Source organism: Myodes glareolus, chromosome 4 (assembly GCF_982192425.1).
Source record: "Myodes glareolus chromosome 4, mMyoGla1.1, whole genome shotgun sequence".
NCBI classification, from domain to species: Eukaryota; Metazoa; Chordata; class Mammalia; order Rodentia; family Cricetidae; genus Myodes; species Myodes glareolus.
In genome coordinates this window covers 56,810,498-56,818,253 of record NC_142029.1, presented here as the reverse complement: position 1 = coordinate 56,818,253, position 7,756 = coordinate 56,810,498, and the positions used below count along the sequence as shown (strand labels likewise).

General features: G+C 40.7%; 1 long non-coding RNA gene across 1 annotated transcript; it reads left to right on the top strand.

Annotated features, from left to right (window-relative positions):
* The first annotated feature begins 4,133 nt into the window (after positions 1–4,133).
* LOC148122275 (uncharacterized) lies at positions 4,134–7,273 on the top strand. The gene is made up of 3 exons (XR_015737619.1): positions 4,134–4,229; positions 5,836–5,972; positions 6,955–7,273. It is a non-coding gene; the product is annotated as an uncharacterized LOC148122275 (long non-coding RNA).
* Positions 7,274–7,756: the final 483 nt, after the last annotated feature.

Sequence of the window (7,756 nt, the reverse complement as noted above, 5' to 3'; positions counted from 1 at the left end):
ATTTTATAGTTCTCTTTTTAGGATATATTCCTCCAGGGATCAGAGACTCTCTAGGCAATTATTCCAGCCACTAAATGGAGTTAGGTTTACTTGCTTTATTTACATTTTGATGTTTAGGTATTACTTTTTAAAATTTATTTTTTTCTCACATATAATATTTACAAGGTTCCAAAATTAAATTTATAAAGCAAGGTATATTGAGAGAATACTTTGTGTGTGTGTGTGTGTGTGTGTATTTTTGTTTCAATGATTATGTATGTATGTATGTATGTGTGTATATATCTATCATTTATTTATTTTATACCCTGACCACATTTCCCATCCCTCCTCTTCTCCTATTTCCTTCTTTCCCTTCCCCTCCTCTCCCCCCAAACCCCTCCTCCTCTGCTTCTGTTCATGAAAGGTCAGGCCTCCCATGGCATATCATATCATATCAAAGCATAGCATATCAAGCTGCTGTAAGACTAAGTACCTCCCCCTGTATTAAGGCTGGGGCAGGCAATCAAGTATGAAGAATAGGTTCCCAAGAGTCAGCCAAAGCATTGTTAGGAATCCCACAAGTAGACCAAGCTATACAACTATCACATATGTGTAGAGGGTGTAGGTCAGTTCCATGCATGCTCCCTGGTTGTTGGTTCAGTTGTGAAAACCTATGAGCCAGGTTGGTTGTTTCTGTGGATTTTATTGTGATGTTCTTGACCCCTCTAGCTCTATAATTCTTCCTTCCTCTCTTCAACACGATTCCCTCAAACTTGGCCTAATGAGGATCTTTGCCTCTGTTTTCATCAGTTACTGAATGAAGACTCTCTGATGACAACTGGAGTAGTTACCAATCTGATCACAGGAGATGACCAGTTCAGACTATGCATCCACTATTGCTAGGAGTCTTAGCTGGGGTCATCCTTGTAAATTCGTGGGAATTTCCCTTGCATCAGGTTTCTACTTGATCCCCAAATGCCCCCCTTTCTAGTATCTCCCCTTCTATCCACCCTCTAACCAGACTCCTCAAGTTCCCATCCCCACCTGCTGCCAGTCCACCCTGGAGATCTCTATTTTCCCTTCCCAGGGAGATCCGTGCATCCGTCCTTGGTCACTTCTTGAAAACTAGGCTCTCTGGGTCTGTGGATTGTCTTGTAATTATCCTTTACTTTACAGCTAATATCCACTTATGAGTGAGGACATACCATGTTTGTCTTTCTCAGTCTAGGTTACCTCACTCAGAATGATTTTTTTTCTAGTTTCACCAATTTGAGTTCAAATTTCTAGATGCCATTGTTTTTTAACAGGTAAGAAATACTCCACTGTGTAAATGTACTACATTTTCTTTATCCATTCTTCAGTTGAGGGACATCTAGGTTGTTTCCATGTTCTGGATATTATGAATAATGCTGCTATGAATATAGTTGAGTAAGTGTCCTTGTGGTATGATAGTGCATCCTTTGGGTATATGCCCAAGTGGTATAACTGGATTTTGAGGTAGATTGATTTCCATTTTTCTGAGAACCTGCCATAATGATTTCCAAAGAAGCTGTACAAGTTTGCACTCCCACCAGCAATGGAGGAGTATTTACTTTGCTCCACATCCTCACCAGCATAAGCTGTCATTTGTGTTTTTGATCTTAGCCCTTTTAAGATGAAATCTCAGAGTCATTTTGATATGTATTTCCCTGATGGCTAAGGATGTTGAACATTTTTGTATGTATTTCTCTGTTTTTTTTTCTTTTTGAGAGATACTTCTGTTGAGAATTCTCTGTTTAGGTGTATACCCCATTTTAATTGGAATATTCGGGGTTTTTTTGATGTCTAGTATCTTGAATATATGTATGTTGGGGATCAATTCTCTGTTGGATATGGGGTTGGTGAAGAATTTTTCCTATTTTGTAGGCTGCTGTTTTGTCCTATTGACGACGTCCTTTGCCTTATAAAGCTTTCAGTTTCATGACATCCCATTTATTAAGTGTTGATCTTAGTGTCTGTGCTATAGGTGTTCTATTCAGAAAGTTGTCTCTTTTCTCTTGTGCCGATGTGTTCAAGGCTATTCCTCACTTTCTCTTCTGTCAGATTCAGTGTAACTGGATTTATGTTGAGGCATTTGATTCACTTGGACTTGAGTTTTGTGCAGGGTGTTAGTTAGGGATCTATGTGCATTCTCTACATGCCAACATCCAGTTATACCAGTATCATTTGTTGGAGATGCTTTCTTTTTTCCAATGTATAATTTTGGCTTCTTTGTTAAAAAAATCAAGTGTCTATAGGTGTGTGGATTTATGTCTGAATCTTTGGTTGAATTTCACTGATCCACTTGCCTGTTTTTATTCCAATACCATGCTGTTTTTATTACTATAGCTCAAACAGTAGAGCTTGAGATTGGGGTGGTGATACCTCCAGGAGTTCTTTTATTGTACAGGATTGTTTTAGCTATCGTGGTTTTTGTTTTTCCATATGAACTTGAGTACTGTTTTTTCAAGGTGTGCAAAGAATTGTGTTGGAATTTTTATGGAAATTGCTTCGAATCTGTAGATTGCTTTTGGTAAGATGGCCATTTTTACTATAGTAATCCTACCAATTCATGAGCATGAGAGATCTTTCCATCTTCTGATATCTTCTCCAATATCTTTCTTCAAAGACTTTAAATTCTTGTCATACAGGTCCTTTACTTGCTTGGTTAGAGTTACCAAAGATATTATTGTGTGTGGCTATTGTGAAGAGTTTTGCTTCTCTGATGTCCTTCTCAGCTCTTTTATCATTTGTCTACAAGATGACTACTGACTTTTTTGAGTTACTCTTGTATCCAGCTACTTCACTAAAGGTGTTTACCGGCTCTAGGAGTTCCCTGGTAGAAATTTTTAAAGTCACTTACATATACTGTCACATCATCTGCAAGTAGCAGTACTTTGACTTCTTATTTTTCAATTTGTATCCCCTTGACCTCCTTTGCTATCTTATTGCTATAGCTAGAACTTCAAGTACTATATTGAATAGATATGGAGAGAGTAGACAACCTTGTCTCATTCCTGATTGTAGTGAAATTTCTTTGAGTTTCTCATCATTTAATTTGATGTTGGCTGTTGGGTTACTATATATTACTTTTATTATATTTAGGTATGTCCCTTGTATTCCTGATCTTGAGGGAATACTTTAAAGACTTTAAATCTCTGAGAAACATTTCTACACTCCTATAAACATGCTTTTTGTATATGGTAGCATAATATATATTTTCTACATTGCTTTTGCACTTATTTTAGCCTAGAGATTCCTCTATAACAATTAAAAAACTTAATACTCCTCTTCTTTTAATTTATTTAAAAAACTACCTTTTCTCATTTTACATGCCAAATCCATTTCCCACTCCCTCCCCTTCTCCTGTTCCCTCCACCTTTTCTCTCCCACTCCCCATTACACGCCCCCATCCACTCCTCAGAGAGGATAAGGTTTTCCGTGGGGAGTCTACAAAGACTTGCACATTGCTTTGAGGCAGGACCAAGGTCCTCCCCCTATATCTAGGCTGAGAAAAGTATCCCTACAGAGAAAATGGGTTTCAAAAAGGCAGAACAAGCAGTAGGGATAAGTCCTGGTCTCACTGCCAGTGGCCCCCTAGTCTACCCTAGCCATACAACTGTCACCCACATCCAGAGGTCCTAGTTTGATCCTAAGCTGATTCCCTCACTGTAAGACCAGAGTTGGAAGGCCTCCATTAGCTCTGGTAAGCTGTTTCATTGTGTATCACCACCATGGTCTTGACCTCTCCTTCTCTCTCTCTCTTCAAATGGACTTTGGGAGCTCAGCCCAGAACACTGTGGTTCTCTGCATCTGCTTCCATCAGTTGCTGGTGTAGGTTCTATGGTGACATTTAAGATAGTCATCAATCTGATTACTTCTCTTTTTTTTTGTCGATGACAAAATTTATTGCATATACTATTCTGCCTGTCTCTAAAGGTTTCCCTTCTAACTAAGGATTGAGACTTTGAACCTTGGAGAACCACCTGTATCCAAGATTTGTGTTTTATTACAGAGTTAACAGGTTCTGTCTGCATCAGGACTCAAGGTGCCTTATGGAGTGAATGGGTCCCTCATTTCTGATAGGTATCCTAGCTTCTGCCCTTTGTTGTTCAACAGCAGTGAGTTGGATCAGTCTTTCAGACGCTTCACAATGAGCCCAACAGTCACTGCAGCAGCGGGAAGGACCAGATCCCCATATCCATGGGACCCAATCCTTCAGGTGCACAAAGGTAGAGTCTGAAAGCTCTTACTTCACTGTTGCAGAGCATTTTGGGAAACTGTGGTGTCGGGGCAGCATGGGAGCTTGAGGATAAAGCACCTTTTGGCAGGTGGATCTTAATGAAGGCTGCTCTAAAAGCCAAAAGTCAGTTATTCACTTTCCAACCACGGAATACTTTTATTTATTGGTTGATTGATTCATCCAATGATACACTTATGTAATTTACAGAACATTTTAGCATCTACCATGTCCAGAAACCATGCCGAAAATGAGGAACTTAACTTCTGCTTCCTAGCCTATCAGTATCTTTTCCCTTCTTGGAATATCTCATAGGAACCAGTCATTCTCATCCCAGAATGCCAGGTGTTCCTTCCACAGATGCATCTTTAAATTCAGAAAGCGGTGAGGGCTTGGCCAGTGTTTTTCTGTGCTCATTCAGATGCAAGGACACTGCATACTTCCAATCATGTGTCCTTAGTTCATCCTCCTAAAAGCGATTGCTTTTCATAGTTAAATCGGGAATGGACTCAGGTCAAATATATCCAGGTCTTCATGCATAAAACACTCAGGCATTTTAAGAATGGAAGCGTTTATGGGTTAATAATGTAGTTGTTTGTGTCATGGAAATAATTGGTCCCTTTTCTAAATATACACCGTTTTCTCACAGCTGACAGGCCATTCAATCCTGGGACCCAGTTGGCCTCCTCCTCTGTAAACCTGCTCTTTTCTGTCCCCCGACAAAATATGAATGGGCTCGGCAGAGGTCTGCTGTGCAGTGCTGGAGTTTTCTGCTTAAAACGCTTTTCTCTTAAGGGTTTTTACAAGTTGCTCTCTATATACCTGCAGGCTGCATTATTTAACGTCATCTGATTACTGCACCCAAAGGAGATACTATAAAGAGGGAGCCCATGAAGGAGTAGACCAGCAGAAGCCAAAGCACACTTACCAGGATGGGAGGGGAGCAGGGCACTCAAAGTTGTGTGCATATGTACAACCTGTATTTAAATGCTGTGACGCATTCCCACATCTATAAAAAGACAGTCCCCCCATCCTCGTGTGTGTACATATACATGTTCACAGCACACAGCATACACACATGCATCACAGTCATATACACAAGTACACATTCATTTGTATGTCCATCCATACATTCACACGGCCACTACTTACTGCAGACAGCCACAGTTACACATTCACCTACTTGTATCTACACACATAAGCGTGTATACTTATGCATACACACATACAAAATGCTCACACAAACCCCTATACACACTTGCACGCAGATTCAGACCAACACTTGTGCCTTTCTTTATTTTTATGGAAGGTTGAAATGATCATTTAAGATGAAACCTGCCCAATTCTCCCAACACTATCCTCTTTACTGTGGTCCAATACTGGGCTCCTGTATGGAAACTCTATTACCATTATTTTTGTTCTGGGTTTCTTTACTAGACAGCAAGTAGACTCAAGGGACTAGTTTTCGAAACAAATCTTAGCCCCTAAGAATCTGAGAATTCAGGAATCACATTTTAGAATCTCTGCTCCTTATCTAGGTAAAGTAAAGTAAAGAGAGGGTCCAAGACTTACCCAAGGTCTCTACACTCTTGTCCAAGGTCAACGGAGGCGAGCATACCCTGGAAGCTGTTTCATTGTGTGTCCCCATCACGGTCTTGACATCTTCCCCTCTCTCTTCAAATGGACCAAACCACTCTGGTTAAAACTGAGTGACTCGCTTGCTTGCTCCTCCCAGGTAAAGACTCTTCTTGTTTACTTCCTGGACATTCTCCACTGTTAATGAATCCTTTAATCAAACTCATTAATCGTGTTTTTCATTATCTAAAATGACCCTTGGAATAAAGCCCCCTACATTGTTCAGAGGAAGGCGCTGTATATTTTGTATCTCATTTATCAAACTTTTATGAAATAGCAATCGTGTGCATGCTTCATGAGCCAAGCATGCTCTGAAATTGCTGGGAATGTCATTTTTCTGAGCACTATTTCATTGCTGCCTGTCTGAGTGACAGAAAACGAAGCTGATTGAACAAGTGAGACCCAGGCTTCAGAGAGGAAATTAGAGAACAGTTTGCCTAATGCAGATCTTTGCCCAGGAAAGACAGGAATTAGAATGAGCTTTTTCCCTGGACGAGAAGGGTTTAAAATTTTGGCCCTCAGATCTCATCAAGATTACCCCCAAAAGGGAGGCATTAATTGTGGTCACATCAGAGTTAACTGTTCCTTGAATATCCCACATCTAGAACTTTCCTTTGTAGCTTTTCCTTCTCACATGCTCTGAAGGAGTTGGAGATGCGAGGGTTCTTTTTTCCCTAGACTTTCTATTGTGACTTCTGGATTGCAGTCCAACATGCCAAAAGTGGAAGTCACCACTCCATCCCAAGAAGTAGAAAGCTGAACTGGTGTGGAAGGTCCTTCTGTATATATGCTGCTTTTATTGGTTAATAAATAAAGAAACTATCTTGGGCCTGCACATGGCAGAATAGAGCTAGGCAGGGAAAACTAAACTGAAGGCTGGGAGGAAGAAGGCAGAGTCAGAGAGAAGCCATGTAGCCCGGCCAGAGACAGATGCTGAAACTTTACCCCATAAGCCACAGACGCGTGGCAATATACAGATTAATGAAGATGGGTTAATTTAAGATATGAGTTAGCCAGAAATACACTTAAGCTATTGGCCAAGCAGTATTGCAAATAATATGGTTTCTGTGTGATTATTTCAGGAGTCTGGGCAGCCAGGAAATGAACAAGGCGCCTCCTACTACGCTGAACAATATGAAAAACAACACCTTTTCTTGGCTATGTGATGGGAGATGACAGGACCACAAGTGGGAAGACTTGCAAGTGGGACAGAATTACAGCTTACCAAACAGAACCCCATGTTCAGAAATTGCCGAGGGAACCAGGATCTGGGTGAACAGATATGGGTGTCAGTGGTGCAACGTTAGGGGTTCAACACGGGCAAACATGAGAAAATAAAAACTTCAAGAGAACCCAGACATAGGAAAGCTCAGAACATTCATGAGTTTTGGTTCCTGGAGATCTCTATTATGCTTCCACCATGAATGCTGCAGAAAAAGTTTCCAACGTTTTTGTTGGCGTGACAGGAAAGAAACCATTTTGTTGGCAGCCAGACTCTGTTTCTAACAAAAGAGCCCGATTGGTTTATGTTTCCTTTTTCATCCTGTCTTTATTTATCTGAATTTTCTCCCTCTTTTTATATCTTAATCACATCTAGCTGTGGGTTTTTTTTAAATCAATAACACAAAGGGGACTGGCTGACTTCAGCTCTTGATGACTTTGTTAGCTGCTTGTTTGTTTTGCTACTGTGACCACGTTTCATACTGAAGAGCTGTGTAAGGAAGAGAGAGAGAAAGAGTTTATTGTGGTTTATGGTTCCAGAGATCTAGAGTCCACAACGGCAGGAAAGGCATGGCAGAGCAGCAAGAGCAAAAGACTAGGTGGGCCGAGGCTACAGACCTTCAAGGCAAGCCCCAGTGACCCAGTCTTCCATCAAGGCTCCAC